An 8,800-nucleotide genomic window follows, 5' to 3' on the forward strand; every position below is an offset into this window, starting at 1 on the left:
TCATTACGCCCCCGGAGTCCACGGCAGCCCAGCCAGGTCTTGCACGTGTTCATTGTCCCCGGGCCGAGTGCGGTCAAACTTTGCAGGGTAGCGGGGCCCGGGGTGGGGCGGGGCGGGGGTGCGGTCTTCAGTCCGAGCACTTGTCTCGCGGGGTGTGGGCCCCAGGCTGACGCCGAGTTAGTTGAAGGGCTTTCCAACTGACCACCCCCTTCGTTCACTTCCCCCACGGTAGAGCCCTCCGGGAAACCCGCCTCTAGATCTGGGATGGCCCTTTAGTAGCTGGAGAAGGGAGTTACCGCCAGAGTCCTTCCGTAAAAAATTGTAAATGCTGTAATAACTATCTAATTAAATTCACTTCCGCAAAGCAGGCAGAATGTTGTGAGGTTCTTTATTGAGAAGGGCGAGCAAAGGGCAAATGATGCTTGGTCTTCGCTTTTAAAAACAGTTCCTGCAACTGTTGAGGGGATACAGTGGAGTTTTTCCAGCTTGTCTCTTCCCCGCCGCTACCTATTTCTCCCTGAACTCCCTCGGCCCAGGGAACAGAGAGACCAGGTTGGGATTTCCGGGTCTACAGATCCAAAGCAGCCTAGAAGGAATCACATGAACAATGCCTAAAACAGCCCATCTCCAGATCCTTTTTTAAATTGGAAGCTGAGATAGTCCTGCTGGAGTGAAAGAATAAATATACACTAGTGATTAAACGTATGTATAAGACTTTGTCCGTGATGTTTCTATTCTGAAAATTAGGTACGCACTAGATATTTTTAAACCTAAAGGCAAAACAGTTAGTAACCCAGCAGACACATCTACCACTGATTCATGCTTCCCACCTTAAGGAGTAACTGGATTGCTTTTGAGATTCCAGTGATATGTATGAAAACACTGTACACTCTAAAGCAATTATATGTCAGCTCTAAGTAGTTGCTCTCAGGATGTAGGATTTAGATACCTCTGAATTGTTTCGTGATTTGTGAATAGAGAAATCTGTGGTAGTTTTAAGGTGTGGCAGAGGAGCAATATCTGGTTCGGTAGTGTGCATGTGTCACTGTCACTATGAGGAAACATTTCCCTGAGACAAAACTAGACTAGGGCTCCAGTGAGTTTAATGTCACAGTGTACATAATTTAAATCAATCCAAATAACAATTCCTCTATAGCATCTTGTGGTGGGCCTGGAGAAAGCTTGTTCTTTTAGTTACATAGTAAGATGAATTATTTTCACTGTAGCAACCAATGTTACACCGGTCCAGGGAGAAACAGTGTTACAATAGAGCCTTTGGATGCTGTCATGGAAAGAACACTGGATTGGGCATCAGAAAAACCAGAGTTCTAATCTAACCCTGCCACTCAATCTAAAATCGTCTAAAATCGTCTAAAGTCGTTCGTTTCTCTGGATTTCCCTTTCCTCACATTTAATGTGGGTTTGTCACTCTCCTGAATTCTGTTTGCTGGTCAGGCTTTCCCTCTTTGGTCTTAGCACTTTAGCGTAACATAATTTAGTGAGTACTCACTAGAGGTTTGTTGAAATAATTCCAACTCTACAAAGTTTGATGTTGAGCTGTTTTTATTGTTTGAAACAATACATGTAAGGTCTGTTATTAAGAATGCTATTTATTGTCAAAGAATCACTCCATAGATGACTTATTACAGAGGTGTACAGGTACCTTTACAGAGGATAAATCTTGACACCACCTTAATCAAATAATCAAAATTAACCAAAAATTGGACAATAATTGGACATCATGTGCCCCTTGCTGTGAAGCTTAGAGAAAGATTCAACATCATCAATGGAGTATTCCTGGGAAAATATTTAACCTGAATCTAATCATAATCTAATCACTGACAACTCCAAATTAAGGAACATGCTGCAAAATAGTTGACCTGGAATCATGAAAAATACTATAAAAGACAAAAACCCTAGGGAATTGTTCTAAATTAAAGAAATGTGACAACTGTATGCAGGGAACTTGATATGAGGCTCAGTTATTTTTATTTTATTATTTTTTAATGAGGCTTATTTATTTTTGTTTCATAATGTTCAAAATAGCTAATGTGGTCCTCAGATTCCCAGAAGTTACCTCCTGTTCGCTCTGAGAAAACTAAATGTGTAGGGAGCTTCAGAAAAGCTGATTCTTATTATTCCTAAAAGTTTCTTCCGTGAAAGACCGCTTGTGTTAAACACTTACTGGAAACAGAAAACACTACTAAATGAGGTCAGCTACTTCACTGCTCAAAATTATAACTCAATCCTTAAAAGGAAAATGGAATCATTTTTAAAATGTCATTTTTAGGGATTTGCTGGCCCTTTCTATTTTTAATTGCCTAGGCCCAGTTAGAGGGAAACAGGCAAAGAATAATAAAAATGAAACTACTACCTAGGGGTAAGACAGGAATAAAGACACAGACCTACTAGGGAATGGACTTGAGGATATGGGGAGGGGGAAGGGTAAGCTGTGACAAAGCAAGAGAGAGGCATGGACATATATACACTAACAAACGTAAAATAGATAGCTAGTGGCAAGCAGCCGCATAGCACAGGGAGATCAGCTCAGTGGTTTGTGACCACCTAGAGAGGTGGGATAGGGAGGGTGGGAGGGAGGGAGATGCAAGAGGGAAGAGATATGGGAACATATGTATATGCATAACTGATTCACTTTGTTATAAAGCAGAAACTAACACACCATTGTAAAGCAAATATACTCCAATAAAGATGTAAAAAAAAAAGAAACTACTAGAAAAGCTTGAGGAAGTAAATGTTCTTAATATTATTCTTTTATTTTATTAATATAGCTCTTGATTTTCTTGAGGTAATCACTGCTTTACACCCTCCAGAGGTCCTGAGAGCCTCTAGAAATGAGGGCCTGTTCCTGAGTCCTTCACCTTCCAGCCCCTGCCTACCTCTGCAGACTCATCAATCCCTGGTGTACACACACACTGTATTCTCACACACCAGAATATTCCTTATGTAAGTCTTCTTTCAATTAAGGTAGGTTTAAGATGAAATGAATAAAAAGGAAGTTATCTGTTCACATAACTGAAAATCCCAGGGGTAGCATATAGGCTATGACTACAGGGAGGGGCCCATATGAAGTCTTGGGTTGGGTTTCCATCTCTGGTCTCTGCTCTTTATTTCTGCTGACTTCATTGTCAAACTGGTTCTCTTCTGCAGCTCCAGGCTTATGTCCTCCTTTCAGCAGTCCCAGCAGCAACAAGCAGCTCTCTCCCCTCCCCTGGCCAGGAGTACAGCCAAAGCCCTGGACTTGGCTGTTGTCCTGAACCAGTCACCGGGAGGAAGTGGGGAAGGGGTCAGCCCCACCTCAGCCACCTACAGCGAGAACGGAGAAGTTGTGGGTCCCCCAGGGAAAATGAAAGAAGGGAGACTGAATGCTGGGCAGGCTGAAACAACAGGTGTCCACTGTATTTCTCAACACACCCAGCAATCTCATACCTCCCTGCCCTGGCCTCTGTTTTTCCTCTGCCTAAAATGCTCTTCCACAGTTATCCTTCTGACAAATACCTGTGTAGCCTTTAAAAGCCAGATCACATGTCACCTCCTTTTTGCCACCTTCTTTGTCTGTAAAATTACTCCATCCTTGGAACTGTTTCTATACCTCATACCTATTTCTATTATTATCAGACTGAACTGGATTTTTTTTAGAACAATTAATTACAATTATACAAGTAATATATATTCATTATTAAAAATTCAAAGAGTCATATCACTCAAAGAGTGGCCCATGGACTGCCACCAAACTCTGAACTGTTTGTTACAGTCCTCAATAAGTACAGAAATTGAGAGTAAGTCTAAAACTTGTTTTGGCAATTTGATAGAACTTTATGTCTGTTGAATCTAACAATAAACAATTCACGGGACTTCCTGGTGGTGCAGTGGTTAAGAATCCACCTGCCAATGCAGAGGAATGTCGGGTTTGAGCCCTGGTCCAGGAAGATTCCACGTGCCGCGGAGCAACTAAGCCCGTGCGCCACAACTACTGAGCCTGCGCTCTGGAGCCCACAAGCCACAACTACTGAGCCTGTGTGCCACAACTACTGAAGCCCACACACCACAACTACTGAAGCCCGTGCGCCGAGAGCCCGGCTCCGCAGCAAGATAAGCCACCGCAATGAGAAGCCCACGCACCACAATGAAGAGTAGCCCCCGCTCTCTGCAACTAGAGAAAGCCCACACGCAGCAACGAAGACCCAATGCAGCCAAAAAATTAATTAATAATAATAATAATTTGCCTATATTTGCATGGCTATTGAGTGACAGGATTTTTTTTCCCAGTAAGTCAACTACAGAGCCTCCAATACTTTCAGCCATTGGGTTCCACTTCCTCCATATTGAGATTATTAAAAGAGATAAAATCATCTAATGTGCTTTAAAGCCTTGCCACTCAGTATAGCTCTTAGACTAGCAGTATCAGCATCACTTGGGAGTTTTTTTGGACATGGGGCTCTCAGTCTCCACCCAGGTAATTTGTATACATCTTAAAGTTTGAGAAGCACTTCTTAAAGAATATCAGGAAATGGCAACTCTCACTGCACTGGTTTTCTATAACTACTGTTTAAAATTACAACAAATTTAGTGGCTTAAAGCAACACAAATTTATATTATCTTACAGTTCTGCAAGTTAGAAGCCCTAAATCAGTTTCAATGGGCCAAAACCCAGGTGTTGGCAGGGTCACACTCCTTTGATGTGGTCTGTTTGGAAGTCATGCCAATAAGCTCTTCTTACTCTTGAACTGCTGACTAAAACTAAGACTGGTTGGCCAATTTTTGACATGAAGTACCATAAAGAATAAATCCATCCAAGGACCAGCTTGACTGGATTATTTGCAATCAGCAGATATTTACTGAGTAGCTATTTGAAACCTCATCTTTGGACCTTAATTTCCTTGCTTGAATAAAAGAGATGAGAGTAGATACTAACTTTAATCTAGCTCCAAAAGCAAACCTGTGGTTTTGTTAGCTTTACAGTTCAGTTTATCAAATTGGCACTGGCCTTAACTCTTGGTGACACATGCCCAGTTTCTGGAAACACCTCCAAAAACTGTCTCAGAGCTTTGGTCCATACTCAGTCACCAAACGACTTCACTATATTGTTTCTGTGAGCTCCTGTCCCCCCATTGCAACTCTCTGGGTATAGCAATTCCAACAGGCCTTCTGTTCTGCAGTCCAGGCCTATACAGAACAGAGGTTGTGGGCTATTTAAGTAGCCCACTGTGAGGACACAGAATAGAGCAGAAGTGGAAATGGCTGATCTGCTACAAAGTGCTGCAAAAATAACAGGATAAATTGGGACCTGTAGCTCTCCGTTAGGGAGACAGGGCTGTGGTGATAGGACAGGCACCTGAAGATGGAACTGACTTCTGGATGGAAAGGAGAAGGCAAGACCAGGTTGCCTATGGAAGGCCCTTGGAGAAAAACACGCAATTCAGTCCACAAGTTCTGATTATGTATCTACCATATACTCAGTGTCTATCAGGTTCTGTAGAGAATGCAAATAAATGCAAAAATGGTCCTATTTTTAAGGAGTCAATGAATTCACCCATGAACTAATCAAGTAACAACAATGCATGATAGTATGGAATCATGTGTCAAAATATACTAAAGGTCATTAAGTGCTAGGTCTTGGTTCAAGTTGAGACATAGAGGGGAATAAGGTCAGGTGGTAATGGGATATGGAAATGAGTGACAAGGTAAGTTAAGATTGTGGAAAGCCTCAATTGCCGAAAGGTGTTTGATCTCTATCTTTTATCTTCAGCATTCTTTTTTGAGTAAGTGAAAGAAGTAAACTGATATATCAAGAGCAATTTAGAGATGTCCCAGGTTGAACGAGGGATGGGAGAGACTGTAGGCAAGAAGACCGTTTAGAAAGCTACTGTGATGGTCCAGGCATGAGATAACAGCAGATATAGTAGAATAGAACAGGCAGATTCAAGAACAATTTCCTTCTTTGAAGGAAGGAACAACAGGACTTAGTGACTAAAATACAATAAAGAAGAAATAACCAAAGATGAGTCTGAGGTTTAAGATGTCTGGATGACCAGAGTCAAAGAATTTTAGACCTGCAAGGGGTCCAATTGGACTCCCTCACTTTCAGAAATGAGAAAACTGTGGTTAAGTGTCAGAACTAGTTCTCTGAAGAGCCAGCAGCAGAATGCCCAGGCCAGTGCTATTATGAGATTTACCAAGCAGTATATGCCTAAGTGTTAATTACATATAAATCATGTTCAGTCCCAACCACTGGACCACCAGGGAATCCCCCAGAATGACTATTTCTAATGATGAGGGAAACCAGACCAGAATGCATTGTCATATTAACTGCCACAGGACTAAATGAAAAAGTCATGTAACTACGTGAATAAAGTCATGTGTAAAGTCAGATAGACTCTGATTTCTGCCATAAATAGAAACTTGATGAGCAACTTCTTAAGGTTCTAAGTGATCCCTGTTGACATTAACCGTAATGACTTACACCTTCTCTGACTGCTTTTTGCACTTACTAGTCACCCTGACATTTGTCTGTGTGTGTACCATTCCCTTTATTAAGAGTGTACCTCCATCTAGGCGGGGGACTTACATTTCATTTGTCCTTAGCCTAAATTACACTGTTGTGTTATTAAATTCTGCTGGTCTAACCAATTGCTGAAGAAATTAATGAAATTATGCCAATTGTAATTTTAGGATTAAAGAAACTGAATGTTTAAATATTAATGAAAAACATGCTCCCCTGAGAGGCTGCAGAGACTAATGGAATGAGAACTGATTTAAGTATCAGGAATATGATTCTTCAGTAGCCCCCAGGTCACAGATAATTCCATTTTTCTCTTCAGTCATCATCTGAAGCCTGCAGGTCTTGGTAAGTAAAAATGCAACTTTAATTATCATTGATTTCCTTTTAGACATGGGTGAACTCAGGGTATACTAGTACTAGGACCTCTGTTTGTTGAGAAAGAATATACAAAATATATTATAGACTTACCATTCTATTTTTATTTCGAATGACAACTCAGTCATTTACCTTCTTTTTTAAAAAATTTATTTTATTGAAGTGTAGTTGATTTACAATGTTGTGTTAATTTCTGCTGTACAGCAAAGTGATTCAGTTATACATATATATTTTTTTCATATTCATTTACCTTCTTAATGGAACAGTCTCACTTGTCTGAACTCATTGCTACTAAAGCTTTTATGCAATTAAAACATATGCTTTATCCCTCCCAATTCTGGATCCTTTATAACTCTGAATAGGTCTTAGTCTTTCCACATTTTAATGTTGATGTTTTGGAAGTAGGTACATGGAAAAGCAACTTTCTTCAAAACAACTCAGAAATAATGTAACAAACCATGATTTTTCTGGAATTTGACTCTTAAAAGGATAGTCAAAAGTTTTTTTCAAAAACTTTTCAAACCATGATTTTTCTGGAATTTGACTCTTAAAAGGATAGTCAAAAGTTTTTTTCAACTCTGGGCCTTAGACAGCCTTGTGGAGCAGAGCCACTAGACCCATTACTTTCCATCTTCTGGATTAGTCATGAACTTTTTTTTTTTAAGTTTAAATTATAAGTATCAACAACATCACAGTTTAATGAGTTAATGCTAAGCATTTAAAACATCGGTCCACTTTCTCTACCACCATTGTTGAGCCTGAAGGGAGGAACAGTGAAAATAGTCGTGTCTATTGGATATAATTTGGGGTACAGTCAGAAGGGAATGGGAAATGGGCACAAAGCTGTGGAATAGTTTGGGTGGTTCTGCACTCCTGGAAATGACTGCCAGACACAGGAGGTGTGGGGAACAGGGAGGTCCGCTGGGAAAAGATATCGGGAGTAGAGCAAGTAACCCTTCCTTGTCCCAGAACTTCTCACTCCTATGCTTGTGAACTTTTTTAGATTAATCATAGACCTAGAGATTAAAAAATAATTATAAAATATATCAAGATATCACCAAATCAGCCTACTGGAGAGGCATGGTGGGAGACCCTCTAAATATTAGAAAAATGTTCCATTAAGAAATTAAAAATAAATTATATTACTCTTAAGTCATTACAAATATAGGTGGTGATTTCACTGAAGCTCAATGTTTCAATGAAGCATATCACCAATTAGGGTTTTTTTTCCCCTTTTTATTTTGAAATAATTGAAGCTTTACCCACTGATACTATCTTACACAACCATACTAGATGATCAGAACCATGAAAATAGCATATCATCAATTTTTAAAGATTTCAAAGTTTGTTAAAGCATTTTAAATCCCTGCTGAATACTGGAGAAGGAAGTTTCCCTGGAAGCAGCCTAGTCAGAAAGGTGAACATGACATGCAGAGAGGTCCCGTATCTCTATTGGAGCAATGTTTCTCAATCCTGGCTGAACATTCCAATATCTGGAGGATGGGCGAAATTCAACCACTGGCTGGGCCCACCCCAAATCAATAAAATCAACCCCTACAAGTAAGACTCAGGCATCAGTATATTTTAAAAAGCTCCTCTGGGGAATTCCCTGGCAGTCCAGTGGTTAGGACTCTGTTCAACCCCTGGTCAGGGAACTAAGATCCCACAAGCCACCGTGGCTCAACCAAAAATAAATAAAAGCTCCTCTGAAGATCCTTATGTGCAGCCAGAGTTCAGAAATACTGATGTAAGGTTGATTTAATGCTTTTTTAAAAATGAGGTTTTTGAATTTTTTTTTTTTTTTTGGCTGCATCGGGTCTTAGCTGTGGCACACGGGATCTTTGTTGTGGCATGCGGGATCTTTCGTTGTGGCGCGCAGGCTTCTCTCTAACTGTGGCGCACAGG

Source organism: Leucopleurus acutus, assembly GCF_964270905.1.
Source record: "Leucopleurus acutus genome assembly, chromosome: 5".
NCBI classification, from domain to species: domain Eukaryota; kingdom Metazoa; phylum Chordata; class Mammalia; order Artiodactyla; family Delphinidae; genus Leucopleurus; species Leucopleurus acutus.